At 36.1% G+C, this 13,712-nt stretch overlaps 22 non-coding genes across 22 annotated transcripts; all 22 read right to left on the reverse strand.

The window, feature by feature from the left end:
- Positions 1–271: 271 nt before the first annotated feature.
- Positions 272–584, reverse strand: LOC148511092 (Nuclear RNase P). The gene has a single exon (XR_015869150.1).
- Positions 585–890: 306 nt separating this feature from the next.
- LOC148511093 (Nuclear RNase P) lies at positions 891–1,203 on the reverse strand. Its single transcript, XR_015869036.1, has one exon.
- Positions 1,204–1,510: 307 nt separating this feature from the next.
- Positions 1,511–1,823, reverse strand: LOC148511094 (Nuclear RNase P). Its single transcript, XR_015869170.1, has one exon.
- Positions 1,824–2,127: 304 nt separating this feature from the next.
- LOC148511095 (Nuclear RNase P) lies at positions 2,128–2,444 on the reverse strand. Its single transcript, XR_015869142.1, has one exon.
- A 305-nt stretch (positions 2,445–2,749) lies between these two features.
- LOC148511096 (Nuclear RNase P) lies at positions 2,750–3,062 on the reverse strand. The gene has a single exon (XR_015868862.1).
- A 306-nt stretch (positions 3,063–3,368) lies between these two features.
- Positions 3,369–3,681, reverse strand: LOC148511097 (Nuclear RNase P). The gene has a single exon (XR_015868873.1).
- Positions 3,682–3,988: 307 nt separating this feature from the next.
- LOC148511098 (Nuclear RNase P) lies at positions 3,989–4,301 on the reverse strand. Its single transcript, XR_015869013.1, has one exon.
- Positions 4,302–4,608: 307 nt separating this feature from the next.
- LOC148511099 (Nuclear RNase P) lies at positions 4,609–4,921 on the reverse strand. The gene has a single exon (XR_015868912.1).
- A 307-nt stretch (positions 4,922–5,228) lies between these two features.
- Positions 5,229–5,541, reverse strand: LOC148511100 (Nuclear RNase P). Its single transcript, XR_015869251.1, has one exon.
- Positions 5,542–5,848: 307 nt separating this feature from the next.
- On the reverse strand, positions 5,849–6,161 carry LOC148511101 (Nuclear RNase P). Its single transcript, XR_015868933.1, has one exon.
- A 304-nt stretch (positions 6,162–6,465) lies between these two features.
- LOC148511102 (Nuclear RNase P) lies at positions 6,466–6,782 on the reverse strand. Its single transcript, XR_015869123.1, has one exon.
- Positions 6,783–7,087: 305 nt separating this feature from the next.
- On the reverse strand, positions 7,088–7,400 carry LOC148511103 (Nuclear RNase P). Its single transcript, XR_015868884.1, has one exon.
- A 306-nt stretch (positions 7,401–7,706) lies between these two features.
- On the reverse strand, positions 7,707–8,019 carry LOC148511104 (Nuclear RNase P). The gene has a single exon (XR_015868885.1).
- A 307-nt stretch (positions 8,020–8,326) lies between these two features.
- LOC148511105 (Nuclear RNase P) lies at positions 8,327–8,639 on the reverse strand. Its single transcript, XR_015868957.1, has one exon.
- A 306-nt stretch (positions 8,640–8,945) lies between these two features.
- LOC148511106 (Nuclear RNase P) lies at positions 8,946–9,258 on the reverse strand. The gene has a single exon (XR_015868897.1).
- Positions 9,259–9,565: 307 nt separating this feature from the next.
- LOC148511107 (Nuclear RNase P) lies at positions 9,566–9,878 on the reverse strand. Its single transcript, XR_015869335.1, has one exon.
- Positions 9,879–10,183: 305 nt separating this feature from the next.
- LOC148511108 (Nuclear RNase P) lies at positions 10,184–10,500 on the reverse strand. Its single transcript, XR_015869058.1, has one exon.
- Positions 10,501–10,805: 305 nt separating this feature from the next.
- LOC148511109 (Nuclear RNase P) lies at positions 10,806–11,118 on the reverse strand. The gene has a single exon (XR_015868886.1).
- Positions 11,119–11,425: 307 nt separating this feature from the next.
- LOC148511110 (Nuclear RNase P) lies at positions 11,426–11,738 on the reverse strand. The gene has a single exon (XR_015868958.1).
- Positions 11,739–12,044: 306 nt separating this feature from the next.
- On the reverse strand, positions 12,045–12,357 carry LOC148511111 (Nuclear RNase P). Its single transcript, XR_015868898.1, has one exon.
- Positions 12,358–12,664: 307 nt separating this feature from the next.
- Positions 12,665–12,977, reverse strand: LOC148511112 (Nuclear RNase P). Its single transcript, XR_015869336.1, has one exon.
- Positions 12,978–13,282: 305 nt separating this feature from the next.
- On the reverse strand, positions 13,283–13,599 carry LOC148511113 (Nuclear RNase P). The gene has a single exon (XR_015869059.1).
- Between the last annotated feature and the right edge of the window lie 113 nt (positions 13,600–13,712).

Consider the following 13,712-nt stretch of genomic DNA (forward strand, 5'->3'; position numbering starts at 1 on the left):
CTCAACTTTGAAGATGTCAGAAAACTTAGGGTGACACAGGAAATTAAAAATGTAAAAATCAAATTAACAGCCCACATCTCTATAAAATAAGGTTTTGAAAACTTTCAAACGTTTAGAGTAAAAAAATGATGACCTTATAAAATATAGGTTTTAAATTGAAGTATTAAATCCAGTTGAGTTTCTAACTGAATATTCAAATTTTCACTTTTCATAGATAGGGAAATAGATACATTTAGAGCAGCCTAAGATGAGGCATACATTAGCAAAATGTGGAGAGAGAGTAATCTGAATTGAGTTGGAAAGCAGCTATGTACTTCTTCTCAGCCATTGAACTTAAATTTGCCAGCCATAAGCCAATTCCAAGCTTGAGAACTTTGCATCAATAGCAGCACATGAGTTTTAGTGCATACAGTGTCTTCTGCTTTGAAGTTACAAGCTGACCAATATTGATGGGAACTCACTTGCTTCAATCAAGAAATGCTCTGTGAGAGCAGCATGTGGCTCTAATCTCAGACCTTCCCCAAGGTTAGTTTTAGGAGCAACTACAGTACTCTGCATGTAGCCTCACCACTGAGCTTCTCTCCACATATTGAGCATTTAGTTTCAAGACTGTTTTAAAGCTCATCTTCGAAGATGTCAGAAAACTTAGAGTGACATTGGAAATTAAAAATTTAAAAATCAAATTAACAGCCCACATCTCTATAAAATAAAGATTTGAAAACTTTCAAACTTTTAGAGTAAAAAAATGATGACCTTATAAAATATAGGTTTTAAATTGAAGAATTAAATCCGTTGAGTTTCTAACTGAATACTCAAATTTTCACTTTTCATAGATAGGGAAATAGATACATTTAGAGCAGCCTAAGATGAGGCATACATTAGCAAAATGTGGAGAGAGAGTAGTCTGAATTGAGTTGGAAAGCAGCTATGTACTTCCTCTCAGCCATTGAACTTAAATTTGCCAGCCATAAGCCAATTCCAAGCTTGAGAACTTTGCATCAATAGCAGCACATGAGTTTTAGTGCATACAGTGTCTTCTGCTTTGAAGTTACAAGCTGACCAATTTTGATGGGAACTCACTTGCTTCAGTCAAGAAATGCTCTGTGAGAGCAGCATGTGGCTCTAATCTCAGACCTTCCCCAAGGTTAGTTTTAGGAGCAACTACAGTACTCTGCATGTAGCCTCACCACTGAGCTTCTCTCCACATTTTGAGCATTTAGTTTCAAGACTGTTTTAAAGCTCAACTTCGAAGATGTCAGAAAACTTAGAGTGACACAGGAAATTAAAAATGTAAAAATCAAATTAACAGCCCACATCTCTATAAAATAAGGATTTGAAAACTTTCAAACGTTTAGAGTAAAAAAATGATGACCTTATAAAATATAGGTTTTAAATTGAAGTATTAAATCCAGTTGAGTTTCTAACTGAATATTCAAATTTTCACTTTTCATAGATAGGGAAATAGATACATTTAGAGCAGCCTAAGATGAGGCATACATTAGCAAAATGTGGAGAGAGAGTAGTCTGAATTGATTTGGAAAGCAGCTATGTACTTCCTCTCAGCCATTGAACTTAAATTTGCCAGCCATGAGCCAATTCCAAGCTTGAGAACTTTGCATCAATAGCAGCACATGAGTTTTAGTGCATACAGTGTCTTCTGCTTTGAAGTTACAAGCTGACCAATATTGATGGGAACTCACTTGCTTCAGTCAAGAAATGCTCTGTGAGAGCAGCATGTGGCTCTTATCTCAGACCTTCCCCAAGGTTAGTTTTAGGAGCAACTACGGTACTCTGCATGTAGCCTCACCACTGAGCTTCTCTCCACATATTGAGCATTTAGTTTCAAGACTGTTTTAAAGCTCAACTTTGAAGATGTCAGAAAACTTAGGGTGACACAGGAAATTAAAAATGTAAAAATCAAATTAACAGCCCACATCTCTATAAAATAAGGATTTGAAAACTTTCAAACTTTTAGAGTAAAAAAATGATGACCTTACAAAATATAGGTTTTAAATTGAAGTATTAAATCCATTGAGTTTCTAACTGAATATTCAAATTTTCACTTTTCATAGATAGGGAAATAGATACATTTAGAGCAGCCTAAGATGAGGCATACATTAGCAAAATGTGGAGAGAGAGTAGTCTGAATTGAGTTGGAAAGCAGCTATGTACTTCCTCTCAGCCATTGAACTTAAATTTGCCAGCCATAAGCCAATTCCAAGCTTGAGAACTTTGCATCAATAGCAGCACATGAGTTTTAGTGCATACAGTGTCTTCTGTTTTGAAGTTACAAGCTGACCAATATTGATGGGAACTCACTTGCTTCAGTCAAGAAATGCTCTGTGAGAGCAGCATGTGGCTCTAATCTCAGACCTTCCCCAAGGTTAGTTTTAGGAGCAACTACAGTACTTTGCGTGTAGCCTCACCACTGAGCTTCTTTCCACATATTGAGCATTTAGTTTCAAGACTTTTTTAAAGCTCAACTTTGAAGATGTCAGAAAACTTAGGGTGACACAGGAAATTAAAAATTTAAAAATCAAATTAACAGCCCACTTCTCTATAAAATAAGGATTTGAAAACTTTCAAACTTTTAGAGTTAAAAAATGATGAACTTATAAAATATAGGTTTTAAATTGAAGAATTAAATCCAGTTGAGTTTCTAACTGAATATTCAAATTTTCACTTTTCATAGATAGGGAAATAGATACATTTAGAGCAGCCTAAGATGAGGCATACATTAGCAAAATGTGGAGAGAGAGTAGTCTGAATTGAGTTGGAAAGCAGCTATGTACTTCCTCTCAGCCATTGAACTTAAATTTGCCAGCCATGAGCCAATTCCAAGCTTGAGAACTTTGCATCAATAGCAGCACATGAGTTTTAGTGCATACAGTGTCTTCTGCTTTGAAGTTACAAGCTGACCAATATTGATGGGAACTCACTTGCTTCAGTCAAGAAATGCTCTGTGAGAGCAGCATGTGGCTCTAATCTCAGACCTTCCCCAAGGTTAGTTTTAGGAGCAACTACAGTACTCTGCATGTAGCCTCACCACTGAGCTTCTCTCCACATATTGAGCATTTAGTTTCAAGACTGTTTTAAAGCTCATCTTCGAAGATGTCAGAAAACTTAGAGTGACATTGGAAATTAAAAATTTAAAAATCAAATTAACAGCCCACATCTCTATAAAATAAAGATTTGAAAACTTTCAAACTTTTAGAGTAAAAAAATGATGACCTTATAAAATATAGGTTTTAAATTGAAGAATTAAATCCGTTGAGTTTCTAACTGAATATTCAAATTTTCACTTTTCATAGATAGGGAAATAGATACATTTAGAGCAGCCTAAGATGAGGCATACATTAGCAAAATGTGGAGAGAGAGTAGTCTGAATTGAGTTGGAAAGCAGCTATGTACTTCCTCTCAGCCATTGAACTTAAATTTGCCAGCCATGAGCCAATTCCAAGCTTGAGAACTTTGCATCAATAGCAGCACATGAGTTTTAGTGCATACAGTGTCTTCTGCTTTGAAGTTACAAGCTGACCAATATTGATGGGAACTCACTTGCTTCAGTCAAGAAATGCTCTGTGAGAGCAGCATGTGGCTCTAATCTCAGACCTTCCCCAAGGTTAGTTTTAGGAGCAACTACAGTACTCTGCATGTAGCCTCACCACTGAGCTTCTCTCCACATATTGAGCATTTAGTTTCAAGACTGTTTTAAAGCTCAACTTCGAAGATGTCAGGAAACTTAGGGTGACACAGGAAATTAAAAATGTAAAAATCAAATTAACAGCCCACTTCTCTATAAAATAAGGATTTGAAAACTTTCAAACTTTTAGAGTAAAAAAATGATGACCTTATAAAATATAGGTTTTAAATTGAAGAATTAAATCCAGTTGAGTTTCCAACTGAATATTCAAATTTTCTCTTTTCATAGATAGGGAAATAGATACATTTAGAGCAGCCTAAGATGAGGCATACATTAGCAAAATGTGGAGAGAGAGTAGTCTGAATTGAGTTGGAAAGCAGCTATGTACTTCCTCTCAGCCATTGAACTTAAATTTGCCAGCCATGAGCCAATTTCAAGCTTGAGAACTTTGCATCAATAGCAGCACATGAGTTTTAGTGCATACAGTGTCTTCTGCTTTGAAGTTACAAGCTGACCAATATTGATGGGAACTCACTTGCTTCAGTCAAGAAATGCTCTGTGAGAGCAGCATGTGGCTCTTATCTCAGACCTTCCCCAAGGTTAGTTTTAGGAGCAACTACAGTACTCTGCATGTAGCCTCACCACTGAGCTTCTCTCCACATATTGAGCATTTAGTTTCAAGACTGTTTTAAAGCTCAACTTTGAAGATGTCAGAAAACTTAGGGTGACACAGGAAATTAAAAATGTAAAAATCAAAGTAACAGCCCACATCTCTATAAAATAAGGATTTGAAAACTTTCAAACTTTTAGAGTAAAAAAATGATGACCTTACAAAATATAGGTTTTAAATTGAAGAATTAAATCCAGTTGAGTTTCCAACTGAATATTCAAATTTTCTCTTTTCATAGATAGGGAAATAGATACATTTAGAGCAGCCTAAGATGAGGCATACATTAGCAAAATGTGGAGAGAGAGTAGTCTGAATTGAGTTGGAAAGCAGCTATGTACTTCCTCTCAGCCATTGAACTTAAATTTGCCAGCCATGAGCCAATTCCAAGCTTGAGAACTTTGCATCAATAGCAGCACATGAGTTTTAATGCATACAGTGTCTTCTGCTTTGAAGTTACAAGCTGACCAATATTGATGGGAACTCACTTGCTTCAGTCAAGAAATGCTCTGTGAGAGCAGCATGTGGCTCTTATCTCAGACCTTCCCCAAGGTTAGTTTTAGGAGCAACTACAGTACTCTGCATGTAGCCTCACCACTGAGCTTCTCTCCACATATTGAGCATTTAGTTTCAAGACTGTTTTAAAGCTCAACTTTGAAGATGTCAGAAAACTTAGGGTGACACAGGAAATTAAAAATGTAAAAATCAAAGTAACAGCCCACATCTCTATAAAATAAGGATTTGAAAACTTTCAAACTTTTAGAGTAAAAAAATGATGACCTTACAAAATATAGGTTTTAAATTGAAGTATTAAATCCAGTTGAGTTTCTAACTGAATATTCAAATTTTCACTTTTCATAGATAGGGAAATAGATATATTTAGAGCAGCCTAAGATGAGGCATACATTAGCAAAATGTGGAGAGAGAGTAGTCTGAATTGAGTTTGAAAGCAGCTATGTACTTCTTCTCAGCCATTGAACTTAAATTTGCAAGCCATAAGCCAATTCCAAGCTTGAGAACTTTGCATAAATAGCAGCACATGAGTTTTAGTGCATACAGTGTCTTCTGTTTTGAAGTTACAAGCTGACCAATATTGATGGGAACTCACTTGCTTCAGTCAAGAAATGCTCTGTGAGAGCAGCATGTGGCTCTAATCTCAGACCTTCCCCAAGGTTAGTTTTAGGAGCAACTACAGTACTCTGCGTGTAGCCTCACCACTGAGCTTCTCTCCACATATTGAGCATTTAGTTTCAAGACTGTTTTAAAGCTCATCTTCAAAGATGTCAGAATACTTAGGGTGACACAGGAAATTAAAAATGTAAAAATCAAATTAACAGCCCACATCTCTATAAAATAAGGATTTGAAAACTTTCAAACGTTTAGAGTAAAAAAATGATGACCTTATAAAATATAGGTTTTAAATTGAAGTATTAAATCCAGTTGAGTTTCTAACTGAATATTCTAATTTTCACTTTTCATAGATAGGGAAATAGATACATTTAGAGCAGCCTAAGATGAGGCATACATTAGCAAAATGTGGAGAGAGAGTAGTCTGAATTGAGTTGGAAAGCAGCTATGTACTTCCTCTCAGCCATTGAACTTAAATTTGCCAGCCATGAGCCAATTCCAAGCTTGAGAACTTTGCATCAATAGCAGCACATGAGTTTTAGTGCATACAGTGTCTTCTGCTTTGAAGTTACAAGCTGACCAATATTGATGGGAACTCACTTGCTTCAGTCAAGAAATGCTCTGTGAGAGCAGCATGTGGCTCTTATCTCAGACCTTCCCCAAGGTTAGTTTTAGGAGCAACTACGGTACTCTGCATGTAGCCTCACCACTGAGCTTCTCTCCACATATTGAGCATTTAGTTTCAAGACTGTTTTAAAGCTCAACTTTGAAGATGTCAGAAAACTTAGGGTGACACAGGAAATTAAAAATGTAAAAATCAAATTAACAGCCCACATCTCTATAAAATAAGGATTTGAAAACTTTCAAACTTTTAGAGTAAAAAAATGATGACCCTACAAAATATAGGTTTTAAATTGAAGTATTAAATCCGTTGAGTTTCTAACTGAATATTCAAATTTTCACTTTTCATAGATAGGGAAATAGATACATTTAGAGCAGCCTAAGATGAGGCATACATTAGCAAAATGTGGAGAGAGAGTAGTCTGAATTGAGTTGGAAAGCAGCTATGTACTTCCTCTCAGCCATTGAACTTAAATTTGCCAGCCATAAGCCAATTCCAAGCTTGAGAACTTTGCATCAAAAGCAGCACATGAGTTTTAGTGCATACAGTGTCTTCTGTTTTGAAGTTACAAGCTGACCAATATTGATGGGAACTCACTTGCTTCAGTCAAGAAATGCTCTGTGAGAGCAGCATGTGGCTCTAATCTCAGACCTTCCCCAAGGTTAGTTTTAGGAGCAACTACAGTACTCTTCGTGTAGCTTCACCACTGAGCTTCTTTCCACATATTGAGCATTTAGTTTCAAGACTTTTTTAAAGCTCAACTTTGAAGATGTCAGAAAACTTAGGGTGACACAGGTAATTAAAAATTTAAAAATCAAATTAACAGCCCACTTCTCTATAAAATAAGGATTTGAAAACTTTCAAACTTTTAGAGTTAAAAAATGATGAACTTATAAAATATAGGTTTTAAATTGAAGAATTAAATCCAGTTGAGTTTCTAACTGAATATTCAAATTTTCACTTTTCATAGATAGGGAAATAGATACATTTAGAGCAGCCTAAGATGAGGCATACATTAGCAAAATGTGGAGAGAGAGTAGTCTGAATTGAGTTGGAAAGCAGCTATGTACTTCCTCTCAGCCATTGAACTTAAATTTGCCAGCCATGAGCCAATTCCAAGCTTGAGAACTTTGCATCAATAGCAGCACATGAGTTTTAGTGCATACAGTGTCTTCTGCTTTGAAGTTACAAGCTGACCAATATTGATGGGAACTCACTTGCTTCAGTCAAGAAATGCTCTGTGAGAGCAGCATGTGGCTCTAATCTCAGACCTTCCCCAAGGTTAGTTTTAGGAGCAACTACAGTACTCTGCATGTAGCCTCACCACTGAGCTTCTCTCCACATATTAAGCATTTAGTTTCAAGACTGTTTTAAAGCTCATCTTCGAAGATGTCAGAAAACATAGAGTGACATTGGAAATTAAAAATTTAAAAATCAAATTAACAGCCCACATCTCTATAAAATAAAGATTTGAAAACTATCAAACTTTTAGAGTAAAAAAATGATGACCTTATAAAATATAGGTTTTAAATTGAAGAATTAAATCCGTTGAGTTTCTAACTGAATATTCAAATTTTCACTTTTCATAGATAGGGAAATAGATACATTTAGAGCAGCCTAAGATGAGGCATACATTAGCAAAATGTGGAGAGAGAGTAGTCTGAATTGAGTTGGAAAGCAGCTATGTACTTCCTCTCAGCCATTGAACTTAAATTTGCCAGCCATGAGCCAATTCCAAGCTTGAGAACTTTGCATCAATAGCAGCACATGAGTTTTAGTGCATACAGTGTCTTCTGCTTTGAAGTTACAAGCTGACCAATATTGATGGGAACTCACTTGCTTCAGTCAAGAAATGCTCTGTGAGAGCAGCATGTGGCTCTAATCTCAGACCTTCCCCAAGGTTAGTTTTAGGAGCAACTACAGTACTCTGCATGTAGCCTCACCACTGAGCTTCTCTCCACATATTGAGCATTTAGTTTCAAGACTGTTTTAAAGCTCAACTTCGAAGATGTCAGAAAACTTAGGGTGACACAGGAAATTAAAAATGTAAAAATCAAATTAACAGCCCACTTCTCTATAAAATAAGGATTTGAAAACTTTCAAACTTTTAGAGTAAAAAAATGATGACCTTATAAAATATAGGTTTTAAATTGAAGAATTAAATCCAGTTGAGTTTCCAACTGAATATTCAAATTTTCTCTTTTCATAGATAGGGAAATAGATACATTTAGAGCAGCCTAAGATGAGGCATACATTAGCAAAATGTGGAGAGAGAGTAGTCTGAATTGAGTTGGAAAGCAGCTATGTACTTCCTCTCAGCTATTGAACTTAAATTTGCCAGCCATGAGCCAATTCCAAGCTTGAGAACTTTGCATCAATAGCAGCACATGAGTTTTAGTGCATACAGTGTCTTCTGCTTTGAAGTTACAAGCTGACCAATATTGATGGGAACTCACTTGCTTCAGTCAAGAAATGCTCTGTGAGAGCAGCATGTGGCTCTAATCTCAGACCTTCCCCAAGGTTAGTTTTAGGAGCAACTACAGTACTCTGCATGTAGCCTCACCACTGAGCTTCTCTCCACATATTGAGCATTTAGTTTCAAGACTGTTTTAAAGCTCAACTTCGAAGATGTCAGAAAACTTAGAGTGACACAGGAAATTAAAAATGTAAAAATCAAATTAACAGCCCACATCTCTATAAAATAAAGATTTGAAAACTTTTAAACTTTTAGAGTAAAAAAATGAGGACCTTATAAAATATAGGTTTTAAATTGAAGAATTAAATCCGTTGAGTTTCTAACTGAATATTAAAATTTTCTCTTTTCATAGATAGGGAAATAGATACATTTAGAGCAGCCTAAGATGATGTATACATTAGCAAAATGTGGAGAGAGAGTAGTCTGAATTGAGTTGGAAAGCAGCTATGTACTTCCTCTCAGCCATTGAACTTAAATTTGCCAGCCATGAGCCAATTCCAAGCTTGAGAACTTTGCATCAATAGCAGCACATGAGTTTTAGTGCATACAGTGTCTTCTGCTTTGAAGTTACAAGCTGACCAATATTGATGGGAACTCACTTGCTTCAGTCAAGAAATGCTCTGTGAGAGCAGCATGTGGCTCTTATCTCAGACCTTCCCCAAGGTTAGTTTTAGGAGCAACTACAGTACTCTGCATGTAGCCTCACCACTGAGCTTCTCTCCACATATTGAGCATTTAGTTTCAAGACTGTTTTAAAGCTCAACTTTGAAGATGTCAGAAAACTTAGGGTGACACAGGAAATTAAAAATGTAAAAATCAAATTAACAGCCCACATCTCTATAAAATAAGGATTTGAAAACTTTCAAACTTTTAGAGTAAAAAAATGATGACCTTACAAAATATATGTTTTAAATTGAAGTATTAAATCCAGTTGAGTTTCTAACTGAATATTCAAATTTTCACTTTTCATAGATAGCGAAATAGATATATTTAGAGCAGCCTAAGATGAGGCATACATTAGCAAAATGTGGAGAGAGAGTAGTCTAAATTGAGTTGGAAAGCAGCTATGTACTTCCTCTCAGCCATTGAACTTAAATTTGCCAGCCATGAGCCAATTCCAAGCTTGAGAACTTTGCATCAACAGCAGCACATGAGTTTTAGTGCATACAGTGTCTTCTGCTTTGAAGTTACAAGCTGACCAATATTGATGGGAACTCACTTGCTTCAGTCAAGAAATGCTCTGTGAGAGCAGCATGTGGCTCTAATCTCAGACCTTCCCCAAGGTTAGTTTTAGGAGCAACTACAGTAATCTGCTTGTAGCCTCACAACTGAGCTTCTCTCCACATATTGAGCATTTAGTTTCACGACTGTTTTAAAGCTTAACTTTGAAGATGTCAGAAAACTTAGGGTGACACAGGAAATGAAAAATGTAAAAATCAAATTAACAGCCCACATCTCTATAAAATAAGGATTTGAAAACTTTCAAACGTTTAGAGTAAAAAAATGATGACCTTATAAAATATAGATTTTAAATTGAAGAATTAAATCCAGTTGAGTTTCTAACTGAATATTAAAATTTTCACTTTTCATAGATAGGGAAATAGATACATTTAGAGCAGCCTAAGATGAGGCATACATTAGCAAAATGTGGAGAGAGAGTAGTCTGAATTGAGTTGGAAAGCAGCTATGTACTTCCTCTCAGCCATTGAACTTAAATTTGCCAGCCATGAGCCAACTCCAAGCTTGAGAACTTTGCATCAATAGCAGTACATGAGTTTTAGTGCATACAGTGTCTTCTGCTTTGAAGTTACAAGCTGACCAATATTGATGGGAACTCACTTGCTTCAGTCAAGAAATGCTCTGTGAGAGCAGCATGTGGCTCTAATCTCAGACCTTCCCCAAGGTTAGTTTTAGGAGCAACTACAGTACTCTGCATGTAGCCTCACCCCTGAGCTTCTTTCCACATATTGAGCATTTAGTTTCAAGACTGTTTTAAAGCCCAACTTCGAAGATGTCAGAAAACTTAGGGTGACACAGGAAATTTAAAAATTTAAAAATCAAATTTACAGCCCACATCTCTATAAAATAAAGATTTGAAAACTTTCAAACTTTTAGAGTAAAAAAATGATGACCTTATAAAATATAGGTTTTAAATTGAAGAATTAAATCCGTTGAGTTTCTAACTGAATACTCAAATTTTCACTTTTCATAGATAGGGAAATAGATACATTTAGAGCAGCCTAAGATGAGGCATACATTAGCCAAATGTGGAGAGAGAGTAGTCTGAATTGAGTTGGAAAGCAGCTATGTACTTCCTCTCAGCCATTGAACTTAAATTTGCCAGCCATGAGCCAATTCCAAGCTTGAGAACTTTGCATCAATAGCAGCACATGAGTTTTAGTGCATACAGTGTCTTCTGCTTTGAAGTTACAAGCTGACCAATATTGATGGGAACTCACTTGCTTCAGTCAAGAAATGCTCTGTGAGAGCAGCATGTGGCTCTAATCTCAGACCTTCCCCAAGGTTAGTTTTAGGAGCAACTACAGTACTCTGCATGTAGCCTCACCACTGAGCTTCTCTCCACATATTGAGCATTTAGTTTCAAGACTGTTTTAAAGCTCAACTTCGAAGATGTCAGAAAACTTAGGGTGACACAGGAAATTAAAAATGTAAAAATCAAATTAACAGCCCACTTCTCTATAAAATAAGGATTTGAAAACTTTCAAACTTTTAGAGTAAAAAAATGATGACCTTATAAAATATAGGTTTTAAATTGAAGAATTAAATCCAGTTGAGTTTCCAACTGAATATTCAAATTTTCTCTTTTCATAGATAGGGAAATAGATACATTTAGAGCAGCCTAAGATGAGGCATACATTAGCAAAATGTGGAGAGAGAGTAGTCTGAATTGAGTTGGAAAGCAGCTATGTACTTCCTCTCAGCTATTGAACTTAAATTTGCCAGCCATGAGCCAATTCCAAGCTTGAGAACTTTGCATCAATAGCAGCACATGAGTTTTAGTGCATACAGTGTCTTCTGCTTTGAAGTTACAAGCTGACCAATATTGATGGGAACTCACTTGCTTCAGTCAAGAAATGCTCTGTGAGAGCAGCATGTGGCTCTAATCTCAGACCTTCCCCAAGGTTAGTTTTAGGAGCAACTACAGTACTCTGCATGTAGCCTCACCACTGAGCTTCTCTCCACATATTGAGCATTTAGTTTCAAGACTGTTTTAAAGCTCAACTTCGAAGATGTCAGAAAACTTAGAGTGACACAGGAAATTAAAAATGTAAAAATCAAATTAACAGCCCACATCTCTATAAAATAAAGATTTGAAAACTTTTAAACTTTTAGAGTAAAAAAATGAGGACCTTATAAAATATAGGTTTTAAATTGAAGAATTAAATCCGTTGAGTTTCTAACTGAATATTAAAATTTTCTCTTTTCATAGATAGGGAAATAGATACATTTAGAGCAGCCTAAGATGATGTATACATTAGCAAAATGTGGAGAGAGAGTAGTCTGAATTGAGTTGGAAAGCAGCTATGTACTTCCTCTCAGCCATTGAACTTAAATTTGCCAGCCATGAGCCAATTCCAAGCTTGAGAACTTTGCATCAATAGCAGCACATGAGTTTTAGTGCATACAGTGTCTTCTGCTTTGAAGTTACAAGCTGACCAATATTGATGGGAACTCACTTGCTTCAGTCAAGAAATGCTCTGTGAGAGCAGCATGTGGCTCTTATCTCAGACCTTCCCCAAGGTTAGTTTTAGGAGCAACTACAGTACTCTGCATGTAGCCTCACCACTGAGCTTCTCTCCACATATTGAGCATTTAGTTTCAAGACTGTTTTAAAGCTCAACTTTGAAGATGTCAGAAAACTTAGGGTGACACAGGAAATTAAAAATGTAAAAATCAAATTAACAGCCCACATCTCTATAAAATAAGGATTTGAAAACTTTCAAACTTTTAGAGTAAAAAAATGATGACCTTACAAAATATATGTTTTAAATTGAAGTATTAAATCCAGTTGAGTTTCTAACTGAATATTCAAATTTTCACTTTTCATAGATAGCGAAATAGATATATTTAGAGCAGCCTAAGATGAGGCATACATTAGCAAAATGTGGAGAGAGAGTAGTCTAAATTGAGTTGGAAAGCAGCTATGTACTTCCTCTCAGCCATTGAACTTAAATTTGCCAGCCATGAGCCAATTCCAAGCTTGAGAACTTTGCATCAACAGCAGCACATGAGTTTTAGTGCATACAGTGTCTTCTGCTTTGAAGTTACAAGCTGACCAATATTGATGGGAACTCACTTGCTTCAGTCAAGAAATGCTCTGTGAGAGCAGCATGTGGCTCTAATCTCAGACCTTCCCCAAGGTTAGTTTTAGGAGCAACTACAGTAATCTGCTTGTAGCCTCACAACTGAGCTTCTCTCCACATATTGAGCATTTAGTTTCACGACTGTTTTAAAGCTTAACTTTGAAGATGTCAGAAAACTTAGGGTGACACAGGAAATGAAAAATGTAAAAATCAAATTAACAGCCCACATCTCTATAAAATAAGGATTTGAAAACTTTCAAACGTTTAGAGTAAAAAAATGATGACCTTATAAAATATAGATTTTAAATTGAAGAATTAAATCCAGTTGAGTTTCTAACTGAATATTAAAATTTTCACTTTTCATAGATAGGGAAATAGATACATTTAGAGCAGCCTAAGATGAGGCATACATTAGCAAAATGTGGAGAGAGAGTAGTCTGAATTGAGTTGGAAAGCAGCTATGTACTTCCTCTCAGCCATTGAACTTAAATTTGCCAGCCATGAGCCAACTCCAAGCTTGAGAACTTTGCATCAATAGCAGTACATGAGTTTTAGTGCATACAGTGTCTTCTGCTTTGAAGTTACAAGCTGACCAATATTGATGGGAACTCACTTGCTTCAGTCAAGAAATGCTCTGTGAGAGCAGCATGTGGCTCTAATCTCAGACCTTCCCCAAGGTTAGTTTTAGGAGCAACTACAGTACTCTGCATGTAGCCTCACCCCTGAGCTTCTTTCCACATATTGAGCATTTAGTTTCAAGACTGTTTTAAAGCCCAACTTCGAAGATGTCAGAAAACTTAGGGTGACACAGGAAATTTAAAAATTTAAAAATCAAATTTACAGCCCACATC

The sequence above is a fragment of the Taudactylus pleione genome, unplaced genomic scaffold, assembly GCF_031769625.1.
Source record: "Taudactylus pleione unplaced genomic scaffold, aTauple2 ptg000311l, whole genome shotgun sequence".
In the NCBI taxonomy this organism is placed as follows: Eukaryota; Metazoa; Chordata; class Amphibia; order Anura; family Myobatrachidae; genus Taudactylus; species Taudactylus pleione.